Source organism: Chiloscyllium punctatum, chromosome 25 (assembly GCF_047496795.1).
Source record: "Chiloscyllium punctatum isolate Juve2018m chromosome 25, sChiPun1.3, whole genome shotgun sequence".
In the NCBI taxonomy this organism is placed as follows: Eukaryota; Metazoa; Chordata; class Chondrichthyes; order Orectolobiformes; family Hemiscylliidae; genus Chiloscyllium; species Chiloscyllium punctatum.
The window spans coordinates 42,878,080-42,893,845 of NC_092763.1; the positions used below are offsets into that span (position 1 = coordinate 42,878,080).

General features: G+C 42.3%; 1 protein-coding gene across 1 annotated transcript in view; it reads left to right on the forward strand.

The window, feature by feature from the left end:
- frmpd3 (FERM and PDZ domain containing 3) overlaps nucleotides 1-15,766 on the forward strand; it is a 533,212-nt gene that overhangs the window by 475,572 nt on the left and 41,874 nt on the right. The gene's annotated exons all lie outside the window — the stretch shown is intronic.

Sequence of the window (15,766 nt, forward strand, 5' to 3'; positions counted from 1 at the left end):
CTGCTGCTGGGACCTCAGGGAAGATTTCAAATTCCCCGGCCTTGGCCTTTTTGTCCTGTTTATCAATTACAGATTTCCACATCTCTTTCAATTGGGCGCTTAATTCTATCACATAGCGCCGAATTTTGTCTTTTCGTGGACCTACATCAGCGCCACCTGTGATTATTGTCTCCGGCAACTGCATTGCTCACCCAGTCATTAATTCACATGGTTTTAGCCCAGTTGCCTGATTCGTGATGGCTCTTAATTTCATCAATATGGCTGACAGCACTTCAGCCCATGTTCTGCCTGAGGTTTGCATAGCATCAGCTAAAGTATTTTTAAATTTCTATTCATTTTCTCTACCATCCCTGAGCTCTGGGGGTGATAGGAAATGTGAAATTTTTTGTCTAATGCCAAGTAATTGACAGACAGTCTTCATGACCTTGCCTGTAAAATACGTCCCTTGGTCGGACTCAATCTGGAGAGGTACCCCCCCCACCTTGGGATTACTTCCTCCACTAATATTCTGGCCACAGTGGTCGCAGTGCAGCTTTTGGTTGGGAATGCTTCTACCCACCAGGTGAATTGGTCTATGATGACCAGGCAGTATGTTTTTCCACGGGAGGGTGGTAGTGGCCTGTAAAATTTATCTGAAGTTGTTCCCAGTGTCCCCTTGGTCTGGGCTGGTGTCCCATCCTAACTTTTATGGGTATCCCTGGGTTATGTTGTGCACAAACCATGCATCTGTGGCAGTACTTGGCCACATGTTTTCCCATCCCCTTCCACCACCACTGTCTCCCTAGGCTTGCTATCATGGCCTCTCTACCTGTATTGGAGAGCCCAAGGTGCAGTTCAAGCAATGTGTTCTGCATACGCGCTAGTGCTACCACCTTGTCTGCTCACCCTCAGACACCATCCTGCTCTTTCAATGCTCCCTTCAGTTCCCATTTCTCTCTCTCTTCCTGTGGGGTGTCCTCCTGTAGCTGCTGAATTTGGATAGCGTCTTTTGCTATTGCAGCCTCGTCAATGGCTTCTTGTTCGAGGGCTTTCTGAGCTGCTTGGTCCACTGTGTGGTTTCCTTTGAATTTTAGCCAACCTGAGCTTTCTTGCAAGCTCCTTTTGATGGGCTTTTAGTTTTATTACTGCAGCCTCGTTTGGCTGTTCACTGGCACACAATAGTGCCTGAAATCTTAATTGGTGTCTGATAGGGGATCCCCCTGTGGTAGTGAACCCTCTTCTACCCCATGCCACCATGTAGTCATGGACTACACTGAAGGCATATTGACTGTCTGCATTATATTCACAATTTTTCCTTTTGCTAGCTCCAGTGCTTTGGTGAGCGCTACCAGTTCTGCTACCTGTGTGGACAACCTCCATCAATCCTTCCAGACATAACTGTTTTTAACTTATCATTTACCACAGCCCGTCCTGTTTGGGGCGGCCATGCTAGATACTTTCATGACCCATCCATGAAGAGGGTCCCCTCAGCTGTGTCTAGGGGGTATCCTTTAGCCTACTCCTATCTTCATCCCCATCTATATCCCCACTTTGGTCTTGGGTGACTACTACAGAGTAAAACCCTCCCTCATTATTACAGTGGGTATGAAAATCTTTGCTGGGATCTGGCAGCCCTAGCCCAGGGGCCGATATGAGTCAAGTTTTAAGCTGACTGTATGCCCCCTCCAGTTCTGCCCCCCAGGTTACAGGTTCCAAGGCGGGCTTGCCTCATTTAATTAATCTCTGGATCAGTTCAGCCAATTTTGCAAACTCGGGTATAAAGCGCCGACTGTAGCTGAATAGCCCCAAGTCCTTTCTGACTACCCTGACAGTGGCAGGTCATGGCATCCGTTGGATTGCCTACTTGCAGTCATTGGGCATTTCTTTGGTGTCCCAGAGAGATGACTTGTGTTTTGCCAATCTGTGCCTTTGTGGGACTGACTTTTCACCCTGCAGTTGCCAATTCCTGTAATACTAGGCATAAAGCTTCCTGGTTGAAAATGTGTTGCTGGAAAAGCGCAGCAGGTCAGGCAGCATCCAAGGAACAGGAGAATCGATGTTTCGGGCATAAGCCCTTCTTCAGGAATGAGGAAGGGCTTATGCCCGAAACGTCGATTCTCCTGTTCCTTGGATGCTGCCTGACCTGCTGCGCTTTTCCAGCAACACATTTTCAGCTCTGATCTCCAGCATCTGCAGTCCTCACTTTCTCTCCGTAAAGCTTCCTGGTGTCTTAACTTGGACTCTGGAGCAATTAGGATATCATCAACATAATGGAGAGCAGTGCTACCCTCTGGTAAATCTATTCTCTTCAGAATGTCGCACATCACCCTGTGATAAATTGTTGTGGAACCCTTGTGGCAGGCAAGTCCATGTGTACTGTCTGCCCCTTACTGTTCAAGCAAATTTATTCTGGAACTCCGAGTGTAACGGAATAGACCAGAACCCATTGACTATGTCTAAAACAGTAAAAAATCTTGTGTTCGGGGGCCAAGCTGTTTAAAATGGTGGAGGGGTCTGCTACAATGGGGTGCAATTTGGGGGTGACCTTATTTAGTCCTGTATAATCAATGGTGAGCCGGTAGCTCCCATCAGACTTTATTACTGGTCACGTTGGGGAATTAGTTTTACTTGTGGTTTCTCTCAGGATTCCCTGTCTCACTCGTCCTTTCACTATCTCCACCAACTGCTTTCTCTGCTTCGAGTTTTATTGGGTATTGGCAGTGAGGCTTATGCTCATGTCCGGGAACCCTTATCAGGTCTATGTTAACTGGACCTGTATCTAACTTTGTTTCTGCCCAGGCTCCGGGGATGGAGGCACAGATGGCTCCAAATCCCCCCTTTTCAAGGTTCCAGTCCCTACTGGTGACAGTAGCCATTTTAATAGTTTCAGGGTGACTTGTAAGTTTCCTAATCTCGGTCTTTCAACCATCCTGTCTGGGCCAAATCAATCTCCCTTTTGCACAATCGATTAGAACATTATATTCTCTCATGAGATCATTGCCCATTATGGTGCCCTCATTATTTTCGCATACATAGAATCTCATGGGAATATATATGTTATTTATTTCTACGTGGGTAGTTTTGCTTAGGTAAGCTGGTGTTTTATCCCCTTCTACCCCAGTTAAGTGAATCATTTTGTTTGTGTGGTGTAAGGGTTTGTGATGGATACAGTGGCTCCTGTGTCCACTAGCATCTCTCATTTCCTCCCTCCTACGACTGTGGGTATGTAAATTCTCTCCTCTCCCTTACCCTCACGAACGGAGGCAGCTGGTTGTCAGCTCTGCTGACCTCGAGATTCCCATGGTTCCACGGTGTTCCAGGTGGTAATTGGGGGTGCCCCATGTTTTTCCCAGCACACTGCTTCCATGTGTCCTATTCTGTTGCAGTGACTGAATTATTTTACATTGTTCCCTGCTCATGGGGCCCTACATTCTCTAGCAAAGTGTCCCTGCCAGCCACAGTTGTGGCAGGCAAGTTTTATTCTACTCTCGCTTCCATTCCGGTAGGCTGCTTTGTCAGGTCTTGCCTATGTTGCGGTGGCTTCTGCATCCTGCACCCCGCTAGCCCACTCAATGAGATCATCATAATCCTGGAACATTATTACTCCCATTTTCAGGATGGCTTGGTGAGCACTAAAGAGCCCATCTCTAAAAGCTTGGATGAATGCCCAGTCCCTTCGATCAGGGTTTGCTTGCCCTGAGCATTCTTGATAGACCCTAAATAATCATTCCCCATATTCAGATGCTCCTTCCCCTTTAAGTTGCTTAGTGGTTGTGATCTTGCTCCAGTTTGTGGGAGCATTTCCTAGCACCCTCTGGATTTCCTCTTTAAAGTCGGCGAAGGGGGCCTCCTGGGCATCTATCTCAGCTGTAAGGGCGATGGCACGTGTCCACCATCCTCCTCTAAAGTCTCGGGCTGCTGTGAGGTCGGGTCCGCCAGCTATCTGTCTCCATTTGTATGGCCCTCAGGTGTAGGTGATGCCCTACCCATACACTATCCAGCTCTTCCCAGAACCTGGTGTTTGCACTCTGGGGCCATAATTTGCATAGGGATGCCATAATTTGCTGCCTCTTCCCTGGGGTGAAGGGTTTATAATTCGCTATGGGCTGTAAGTCTGTTCTTCTAGTAACTGGCACTTAGTTATACTCTTGCACGGTTCACCCAATAGAGGGAGCAGTTGGTCCCTGTTGGATGACCTCGTAGAGAGGAAGCAAATCCACATCTGAATTTTTGTTCATCCTGCTCAGCTCCTGCTCCAATTCTTGTATTCTACCCTCCAGCTCTTAAACTTGTTCCTGGTCCTTTCTCCATCTACTCGTGGACACTCTCACTTGTTCAATTAGGCCTGCTAATTGGGACACTAACATTACCCTACCTTTTTAGTTTTATTCTGTTTCTGTTTATCTACCCACTGTATCTGTTGTACTAATGCTTTGGATGGATCCCAACCACTTTTCTTCATTTGCTCTATTAACCCTTGTATATCTGCCTTGTATTTCTCCATAAGGGAATCTGCAGTATCCCCCTTAAAACTTTGATCTGCCATTTAGCAGATTGTGTACTCCCCGGATACCACTAACAGTAAAGTGTTCCTAACCAGTGGGGTCTTCTCCACCCCTTGGCCAATTATACTGTCCCAGCTCTGTCCATACGGCCATAGCAGCCTCCTACCAAGGTGTGCTCTCTACCAGTAGAACTTCTGTTAACCTCCTGGCCACCATTACCAATCGGTACCTACCAGTTGGCTGGGAATGCTGGATTAGTGGTGCTGGAAGAGCACAGCAGTTCAGGCAGCATCCAACGAGCAGCGAAATCAACGTTTCGGGCAAAAGCCCTTCATCAGGAATGCTGGTCCAATAGTGTTTGCTCTCTACCAGGAGTCCTCTACCTTCCTGGCCACCTCTACTGACCCAACACCCCCCAATAGGCCCAGAAACCTACCTCTAGCCCGGTGTGCTCTCTACCAGCGGGACTCTTTAATCTCCTGGCCATCGCCACTATTCAAGCTTTGTCTTTCTACTGTGGACTGACAGATTACTCACCGTGTCCACGATCCCCACCTTGGTAACATGCGCTCCACTGAGGTTTGGCTCTCGGTCAGAGTGATTAGCTCCTCTTCCTCATCACACTGGAAATTATAAGGACAAACAGCACCCAACTTTTAACTTAAACTCTAACTGGACTCTGTTGTTCACCCCTACAGAGTCCAACATTACCTGACTTTGCCACTTGTGTTTTACGGCTCCTAGTTCCCTTGGCACCTCAATTCCCACTTCAAATCTCAACCTTTGCGCTGTTGTGGTGCGGGGGGGGTGGAGGTGGGGGGGGGGGCAAACCCCTCTTAACAACTAGTTTAGGGCAGGGTTTTTGAGACATACACTATCTTGTCCTCTGGCTGTTTCAGCACAAGCAGCAGGCTCTTACAACAGTTAATACAGTTAACACTAATTCTCCACAGACATGCACTTATATTTTTTTACTCAGTACTGAAGCAAGTTGGACATTACAATTGGTGTATCTTTTTAAATTGTGTCTTTGGCCTGGTCTGACTTCCTGTTTGCAGGAACAAGTTGGTTCTTATTCCGGTCCCCCGATCGTGGCCTTTGACCAGGATACCAGTAATAAAAACCCTGCTCACAGCACCAATTGTTATAGGGAAAATCACTAGCCTCGGAGTCAGAGTCGGGGTTCAACAACAGAGGTTATTGTACAAGGAAATACTGGAACTCTGGAGAGAAAAAGACACCAACAGCACAGTGCTCAGCTGCAAGTCTTCTCTCCACCTGGAGCACATGTCAAGATACTTTTATACATTTTGTAATATAATAGGTCAATGATGAGGTTATTGTCTTTGCAACATAGCTTGTTTATTGTAACATTGCAGAATTGTTGATAGTTCCAGTGCAGTCGTTGTCAGTTCCAGCGCAGCCTTTGTTAATTTCAGCATGGTCATTGTCAGTTTCAGTGCAGACATTGTCAATTTTGCAGAAGTCCATTACTGTAGTAATGGGTGCTAATCGCTCTTCCTGAAAAAGACAATTACTGCAGCCCTGGATATTATCATTTTGTATTGAGTCCATATCAAACAGTTAGCATTTCTATCAAAGGTGTTGGCTGGACCCAGACACTTCGGCGGGCAGTATACGCTACCCATGTGTATTCTCTCCCACATCCACCTTAAACTAATCAACTAGGTTGTGGGTGCATTGTGCTGCCATTCTGGTCATCCCAGGCAGTGTCTGTGTTTGCTCTGCTGACTCTCTCCATTTGTGGTCTGGTGGCCATCTTGTGTGTCAAGTGGCCAACATATGGTTCAGTGGCCATCTTGTGTGTCCATGTGCCTAGTGTCACCCTGCCCCGTGCCATCTCCCACTTGAGCTCATAAATTTGATTCAGTTTTTTGAGGAAATGATAAAGGTGATTGAGGAGGGAAGGGCAGTGGTCGTTAACAAGGCATTTGACATGATCCCTGATGGTAAGCTGGTCCAGAAGATTAAGTGACATGGGATCCACAGTAAGTTCATAAGATGGATACACACTTGGCTTGATCATAGAAGATGAGGGTAGTTGTGAAAGGTATATTTCTGACTGGAGGTCTGTGACCAGTGGTGTTGCATAGGGATCAATGTTGGGACCCCTGTTACTTGTGAAATGAATAAATGATTAGTACTTGCAGACAACTTAAAAATTGTGGAATTCGGAATTACGTGGAAGGTTGTCAAAAGATATGGCAGGATATAGACAAGTTGCAAATTTTCTATTTCCTGTTGGAAAGTTGAACAGAGAAATGACAGATGGAGTTTAATCTGGACAAATGTAAGGTTATGAATTTTAGGAAGTCAGATGTTAGAAATAAGTCTACAGTAAATGGCATGACCCTTAGGAGCATTGATTTACAGAAGGATTTTGGATTGCAAGTCCATAGCTCCCTAAAAGTTGCAACATAAGTCAATAGGCTAATAAAGAAGGCATACAGCATGCTTGACTCCATCAAAGATTATGACCCTGTGGAAGAACAATGCTGACTGCAGTGATCGCAACAATTATGACATCTCCCGACAAACTAATGTCACCCTTATTCGAGTGCAAATCCTGGCTGAGCACACCTACTGATATCTCAATGTGGGACTGTGTATAAAAGTTGGAAAAGTCATGTTGCAGCTGTATAAAACTCTCATTAAGTCACATTTGGAGTATTTTGTGCAGGTCTGGGTACCACACTACAAAAAGGATACGGAGGCTTTGGAGAAAGCAAAAGAGGTTTACCAGAATGTTGCCTGGATTGGAGTGTACTAGCTGTAAGGAGAAGTTGAACAAAATTTTGACTGATTTTGCTAGACTATCGGAGGCTGAAGGGAAACCTGATAGAAGTATATAAAATTTAGAGAGGCATGGGTAGGGTGGATTGTTGGGCCTTTTGTCCAGAGTGGAAAGTCAAATACTAGGAGACATAGGTTTAAGGTGAGGAGGGAAACATTTAAGGGAGATGTGAGAGGAAAATGTTTTACACAGAGAGTGGTAGGTGCCTGGAATGGCTTGCCAGTGCAGATGTTGAAGAAGTTACAATAGCAATGTTTACGAGGCATTTAGGCAGACACGTGAACAGACAGGGAATAGAGAGATACAAACCATGTACAGGCAGATTAGTTCAGAATGGCATCACGATAGTTACAGACATCGTGGACAGGAAGGCCTGTTCAATGCTGTACTGTTCTATATTCTGTGATCCATGTTCTAACTTTTGGTCTATCTTCCATCTGAATGAGATAACTGCCTGGCATTAATTGCTATCTGACAAATGTTGTCGTGTCTCTAAATACTGTTGATAAACCCTATTTCAGGAGTTGGTAACTTACCCTATGTTAATCAACCATTTAAATACTGATTGCCAATAAACACAGGATAATTATTCAGAATGCCAGAATAGCATCAGCTCTTTGAGCATGCCAAGCTCAAGGTCAACTTACACGTTGTAAGAACAGATCCTTCAGTTTCTTTTCCCAAAGAACTTGAGGCATCGGCATCAGTAAGCTTCGTAAATATTATCTTTAACTTGCCTTTGTCCTTGCTTGTTAGAAGTTGTTTATATTTGGAAGTAGAAACAGGGTCTTCAGCCCATCATGTCTATGCTGACCATCAAACATCAAACTACTGTAACCCCATTTGCCTACACTTGGTTCATTGCCTACCATGCCCTGGCATTTTAAGCATGCACTGGATTAGTGGTGCTGGAAGAGCACAGCAGTTCAGGCAGCATCCAACGAGCAGCGAAATCAACGTTTCGGGAAAAAGCCCTTCATCAGGAATAAAGGCAGTGAGCCTGAAGCATGCATCCAGCTGCTTCGTGGATGTTGAAAAAGTATCTGCATCCATCACTCTTTCAGGCAGCACATTCTATATTTCTGTCACCCTCTGTGTGAAAATTTTGTTTCTCGTATTTTCTCTAAAGCACTTGTTCCTCACCTTAAACCTATGCCCTCTGGTCTTAGACACATCTGTCATGGGGAAGAGATTCTCACGATCTACTGTGTCTATGCCTCTCATAATTTTGTGTATGTCAATCACATTCCCCCTCATCCTCCTCTGCTGAAAGAAAAACAAATGCAGCCTATCCAGTCTCTCCTCATAATTGAGATTTTCACTCAGGCAACATCACGGTAAATCTCCTCTGCACCCTAATCAGTGCAAACACATCCTTCCTATAGTGTGATGACCAGAACTGCAGATAGTATTCTCTCTGTGGCCTAACCAATGTTTTATGAAGCTGTAACAAGACTTCCTTGCTCCTACGTTATATGTCCTGGCTAATGAAAGCAAGCGTCCCATATACTTTCTTCACCACCCTGCTTATGTATATAGACACATTCATTTATCAATGGGCTCATACACAAGGTCCCTTTGTTCTTCACTATTCCCTAGGGACCTACCATTCATTGTGTATATCATTCCCTAATTAGACCTCACAAAATGCATCACCTTGCATCTATTGGATTAAATTTGAAAAGCCTTTGCTCTGCCCAATTTACCAACTGATCAATATTAGACTGTAGCCTCAGACCATCCTCCTCAGTATCAATGACACAACCAATTTTTATGTCAACTGTAAACGTGCTAATTATACCTTCCACATTTGCATCCAAACAGCAAGGGTCCCAGCACCAAACCTTATAGTGCACCGCTGGTCACACGCTTCCAATTATACCTCATATTTGTGAACCAGTTTTGGATCCGCGTTGCAACTTGTTTTGGATTAGCCTTTCATGTGGAACCTTGTAAAAGGCTTTACTGAAGTCCATATAAACCACATGTAGACACACTGACACATAGAGAAATTTCAAAGCTGCCTCAGCTACATTTATGAGAAGTGTAAAACTTTTACAATAAAAATAGGAAAGTTAGGGTACGAATTTCTGTCAGCTATAACAGGGTAACCCTGGAACCGTTTGAGATCATGTTGGAGTCAAATGGACAAATGCAGCACATTCCACATTATGCCTTCAGAAGCTTGACCAGGATCTAATGTAGGTCAATGAGCATTGTGGAGAGGGAATGGGAATTCTTTCAAATTAAAATATGGGAAGCAGACTTCTAGATGTTCCAGACCGGGATAGAATTTGAGATACCAGCCAAGTGTGTGTCGGAGTTGTCAATAAAAGACGAAACAAAGCATAGATGAAGGTTTCAGCAGCAGATACAATGAGATGAGAAAGGGTTCAGACAACATTACCGTGATGAAATAGGCAGTCTTTATGATGGCATGAATGCAAGGAAGGAAACCCATCTCAGGATCAAATGTCATAATAGCAACTATACTGATTTAATGTCGGACTGTTGCCAGGGAGACAATCAGCATGCCTTTAAATTAAAGTACATTTGAAATAAACTGTCTACTAAATTAAATCCAGACAATTGTAGGAATACATTTATAGAAATGTAATGTTCCATCTTCTCTATAGCATCTAAAATGCATTTAAATTCTATCCACTGTAATAATCCAGTCACATCATTTCTAGGCAAAGCTACAAAGCATCCTTGTTGATAACTGTAGCATTATCATTGTTTTGAGTTATTATGGTATTATAACCCTTCAGGCAACTTCAGAAAAGGTTAATATGTATTGAAAGGGGAGGGGAAGATTGTATTGTGCAGAATATCAGCCTTTTGCATTTTGCTGAGCCAATGGCAAGAGAAGCTTGGAGCAAAAAAAGAGCTTCTGAGATTTTCCATGGCATGTCAGACTTCTACAAACTGCATCACATTAAATTAGAAATGGAAACATCTTGAACCTATCACTTCTGCAATCTACTGAAAACCTAGTTCTTAACTATACTTGTAAACATAAATAGAATGCTCCTAGTGCAAAGGTGTGGTGACAGCAAAATTGATCTCTGCTATATGTGAAAAGCCAATATTCTGAACAATACATTTACTTTCTCCCCTACACTCCAACAGGAATGGTAAATAAAATGACTATCGCTGTTGAGAAGGTTTTAACTAATTAGTAGGGGATTGGAAAGCAAGAGGATATGACAGCATTACAGTACAGCGATTTGGATGATGATACCCAGACTGGGTGAGGAAGGAACAGAATGTACAATCACAGAAAAACTGTAGTAAATAGGGTCAAAGGATGGGAGTGGGGGAATAGTAAGAAGAGAAAATTAATGGCTGTTTACTTGTTTGTGCATAGCATATAAAACAAAACAAATTAATTGATAGTGCAATTACAAGCAAATGGTTAGGATTTAAAAGCTATTATGGAGACATAGTCAGAAGGAGAGCAAAGCTAGGAACTAAATATTCATGGGTAAGTGACTCTTCAAAAGGAGAGGCAGGAAGGAAAAGGTGGTGGAATAGCATTGTTAGTATAGGATGGAATAAGTATTAGAGCAAGAAATGACCTTGAAGCAGAAGATGTATAATCTAACTGGATATATATGTGAAATTACAAAGAGAACACCACACTGATCAGAGTAGTCTACAGACCCTGACAGGCAATTTGGTCGCAGTAATATAAATCATGAGGTAATGAGGGATTGTAAAAAGGACAGTCCATGAATTCTTGGTGGCTTTAACCTTCATGTAAATTTGATTAGTCAGTTTGTCAGAGTAGACTCAAGGAAGATTTTATATTCAGGAAAGCTACTAGAACAATTTTTGGATCCAACCAGGGATCAAGCTATTTTTAATAAAGTAATGTGTAATGAGGCAAATTTAAGAAATTGTAAAGAAAAGTAAAAGATTCTCCAGGAACAATGGCCATAATATGATAAAACTTAGCATTCAATTTGAGATGGAGGAACTTGGATCAGAATTGTGCTAAGCTCAAATGAAGGTAATTACAAAAGTATGAGGGTAGAGTTGGCTGGAATGGACTGGGAAAGGAGTTTGGCAGCAAAGATAATTGAGGAAAATGGCAGAAATTTAAGAATATAGTCATTATTCACAGAAAAGATATACCCCAGTGAGAATAAAGGTTTCTAGGAAGGGGATAAGTGAACTATGGTTAAGCCCAGAAGTTAAGGTAAGCATCAAATTAAAAGAAAGGACATATAATGTGGCAAATATTAGGAGTGAAGTAATTCCAAAGAGGCTGAATCCTGTCACCAAATCACCTTTTATTTACACATGGAGAATCCTTGACATTGATCCAGCTCCCTCAGAGCTCTGAGTGCCAGGATGTTTTGTTTAAATCTGTCAGCCAGGGCTTCCTGATTGGACCAGATTAACAGCCTGAATCAGGGAACACATATTCTATGACATCCACTTGGCTAACCTCATTACAATCACTACAAGAAGTATGCCAGAGTAGTGGGAAAATTTTAAAAACCAAAAGAAGATAACCGAAAAAAATTGAGAAGTTAAACTTTGAGGGCAAACCCACAAGTAAAGTCAAGATGGACATCAAAAGCTTATTTTAATATATAAAAAGGAAGAGAGAGACCAAAGTCAATGTAGGCCCTTTCGAGAACAAAGCTGGGAAACAACAATTGGGAATCAGAAAATGGCAGAGGAATTGAATAAACACTATGCATCAGCCTTCACGATAGGAGACACTAATAGTATTCCAAAAATACTAAATATTCAAGGAAAAAAAAGGACAAAATAAATATAATAGATACCACTCCACTTGAGAAAAAGTACTGGGGAAACTAATGGGGCTAAAGACCAATAGGTCCCCTGGACCTGATGGGATGCATCATAAGATATTAAAGGAAGCAACTACAGAGATAATGAATGCACTAGTAGTCATCTTCCAATAATCTTTCGGTTCTGGAAAAATTCTGGAGTAGTGGGAAACTGCCAATATATAATTTACTTAAAAAGGGAAGGAGATCTAAAAAAAAGGTTACTGTAAGCCTGTTAGCTTAACATCTGTTTTGGGAAAACGTAAAGCAGTGCATTTAGAAGTATATAATTTAACCAAGCAGAGTCTGCATGGCTCCATGAAGAGGAGATCATGCCTGACAAAGTTATTGGAATTATTTGAGAAGTAACAAGCAGGTTAGATAAAGGGAAAGTAATGTATGTATAAAATGTCCCACACATTAGGTAACTTAATAAGATAAAAGCTTGTGGTGTTGGAGGTAATATGGAATCCCTACCGTACAGAAGGAGGCCATTATTTTGGCCCATCAAGTCCGTACCTGACCTTTTGAAGAGTATCCCATCAAGATCCACCCTGTCCCCATAACCCTGCATTTACCGTGGCCAGTCCACCTAGCCTGCACATCTTTGGACACTGGGAAGAAACCAGAGCACCCAGAGGAAACCAATGCAGACACAGGGAGAATGTACAAGCTCCACACAGAGGGTGGAATCAAACGGGGTCAGTGCCGTGAAGCATCAGTGCTAACCACTGAGCTGTCTCAGTAGCATGGATCGAGGATATGACAATCTCATAGAAGTTGGGATAAGGGGAGCATTTTCAAGATGGCAGTCTGTCACTAGTGAAGTGCCACAAGGGTCAGGGCTGGTCTACAGTTATTTACAATATATATCAATGGCTTAGTTGTGTAAAATGAATTTATTCTTGTCAAGTTTGTGGATGACACAAACGTAGGTGGGAACGCAAGAGGTGACTTTGACATATTGAGTCTGCAGATGGATATAGATAGGTTAAGCTAGAAGTCAAAAAAAACTGACAGATGGAATATAAATGTGGGCAAATGTGAGATTATGTAGTTCGGCAGGAAGAATAGAGTAGTTGAATATTATTTAAATGGAGAAAAACTGCAAACAGCTACTGCGGAAAGGATTTTGAAAGTCTTCGTATAAAGATCTCAAAAACTAGCACACAAGTTCAGCAAGCAATAGGGAAGTTAAATGGAATATTGGCCTTTATTTCAAAGAGAATAGTGCACAATAATAGGAAAGTCTTACTAAAACCATACAAGGTACTAGTTAGACCACAGCTGAAATACTGTGTATAGTTTTGGGCCCTTTATCTAAGGAAAGATATACTGGAATTAGAAGCAGTGCAGGGCAGGTTCACTGGACTGACTTGGGAAGAGAAATTGTATAAGTTAGATTTGTACTCAGAGTTTAAAAGAATGAGAGGAGCCTTTATTGAAATGTGAAAGATCTTCAGGACTTGACTGGTTAGATGCAGAAATGTTGTTTCTCCTTGTGGGAGCGTCTAGGACGAGAAAGAATAATCTCTGAATAAAGAGTTGTCCTTTTAAGACAACAATGAGAAGGAATTTCTTCTTTCAGAGGACAGTGAAATTGTATTCCATGGAGAGTTTTAGAGATTGGTTTATTAAGTATAATCAAGGCTGAGATAGAATTTTAATCAGTAAGAGAATCTGGAGAAAAGGCAGGAAAGTGGAGTTGAGGGTTATTAGGTCAGCCTGTTCCTGTTCCTATGTCTTATGGTCTAAAGATCTTAAGTTCAATTTGTCTGAATGCTTACTGTATTAACATAAAAAGGCTAATTCATTTTAAAATCGAATAGTTGTAAGGCTGTGGAATTCCCTTCCAGAGTGAGTGATTGATGTAGAAATTAAATGTCCCTGAACTTCCACAACTGTCTTCAACTACAGCTCAGCTAAAACTGCGGCAGTGTCATTCAAGATCAGATTGGTTAGGTAGATGTAAGAAAAGGAGAAGAAAGGACATAGACAATGAGCAGTTCATAGATACAAAGGGCTACAGTACAGAAAAAGGCTCTTCAACCCAACTAGTCTGCACCAGTCAAAACAAGCCTCCTAACTATTCCAATCTCATTTTCTAGCACATGGCCCATAGCCTTGTATGTCTTCCCAGTGTAACTGTGCATCTAAATACCTTGGGGTTTTCTGCCTCTACCACTCTTACAGGCAATGAATTTCAAGTTCCCACCATTCTCTGGCTGAAAATAAATTCCACACATTTCCCCCTAAACTTCTTGCCCCTTGCTACAAATCATGCCCCCGGTCATTGATCCCTCAACTAGGGGGAAGGGTTCTTGTCTGACTATTCTGTCTAGACCCCTCGTAATTATATACATCTCATTCAGCTCCCCCTTCAGTACCCTCTGTTCCAAGGAAAAGAACTCCAATCCAATCTCTCTTTGTAACTAAAACTGTCCAACCCAGACAACATCCTGGTAAATTCCCTCTGGACCCTCTCCAGTGCCATGCATCCCTTCTGTGATATGGATTACAGAGCTACACAAAATACTCTAGCTGTGAGCTAAACAACAAGCATCACCTCCCTGCTCTTAAATTTTATGCGTCAGCTAATAAAGACAAAAATCCCATACGCCTTCTTAACTGCTAACTGACTACTACTGTAGAATAAATAGACCTTATTAGACTGAATGAATTGTTTCTGTGTTTTAACATATTTCTCTGTTTGGATCAAAATTTCATCTGTGATATTTTATAACCAGGTTTACCGACCAGGCTTCTGAAAGGAAGAAATGGACGGAAGCCAGAGTCCAGGTCAGGATTATGTTGGGCCTCTGAAGAAAATAGTATCTAAAAAGGAATAAAATTGTGATACAATTATAAAGGAGCAATTGCAAAGTTATTTCTGTGGTATATACCTGTATCCCTTCGACAAGCAATTTGTCTCCTGGAAGTGGAAACAAATTAACTTGTTATGCCCTGAGTGATACAGCCAGTGCCACTGGTATCTCAGGGAGGAGAAAGTGAGAACTGCAGATGCTGGAAATCAGACTAAAGAGTGTGGCACTGAAAAATCACAGCAGGTCAGGCAGCATCGAGGAGCAGTAGAATCAACATTTCAGGCATAAGCCCTTCATTCACTGGTATTTGAGTGCATTCTGATATGGTTGCAGGCAGGTAGGGAGTTTTACAAGTTATGTTACCACCTTACAACCTGGCTGAATGAGATAGACTTGACAGACCATCTGTATTTATCAGTCTACTGTTTTCATATTCCTTTTTCCATCGATATTGATGAAGTAAGCAGCTAAGATTCCAGATAACTCCATATATATATTCTTGGTCTCGGTATACCTATCAAAAGGTAGCCATATACCCATCACCAGGCAAAATGCTTTACTTCTCTTTTTCTTCATCATATCATTCAACACTTCTTCCATGTGGTCATTGGTTATGTATGAACAATGGCTATTGGCAAGTTAGTGAAATGATAAGTTATGTCTAGTACCCATCATAGCCAAGATTAAGCATGCTCTCATAATTGTCCACACACACAGACACACACACACACATACATACACACACACACACACTCTTTGCATTCGTTATTACTCGATAGACCTCAATTTAAGGAACAATAGCTGATATATTTCCTTATTGACTCTGAGGATATG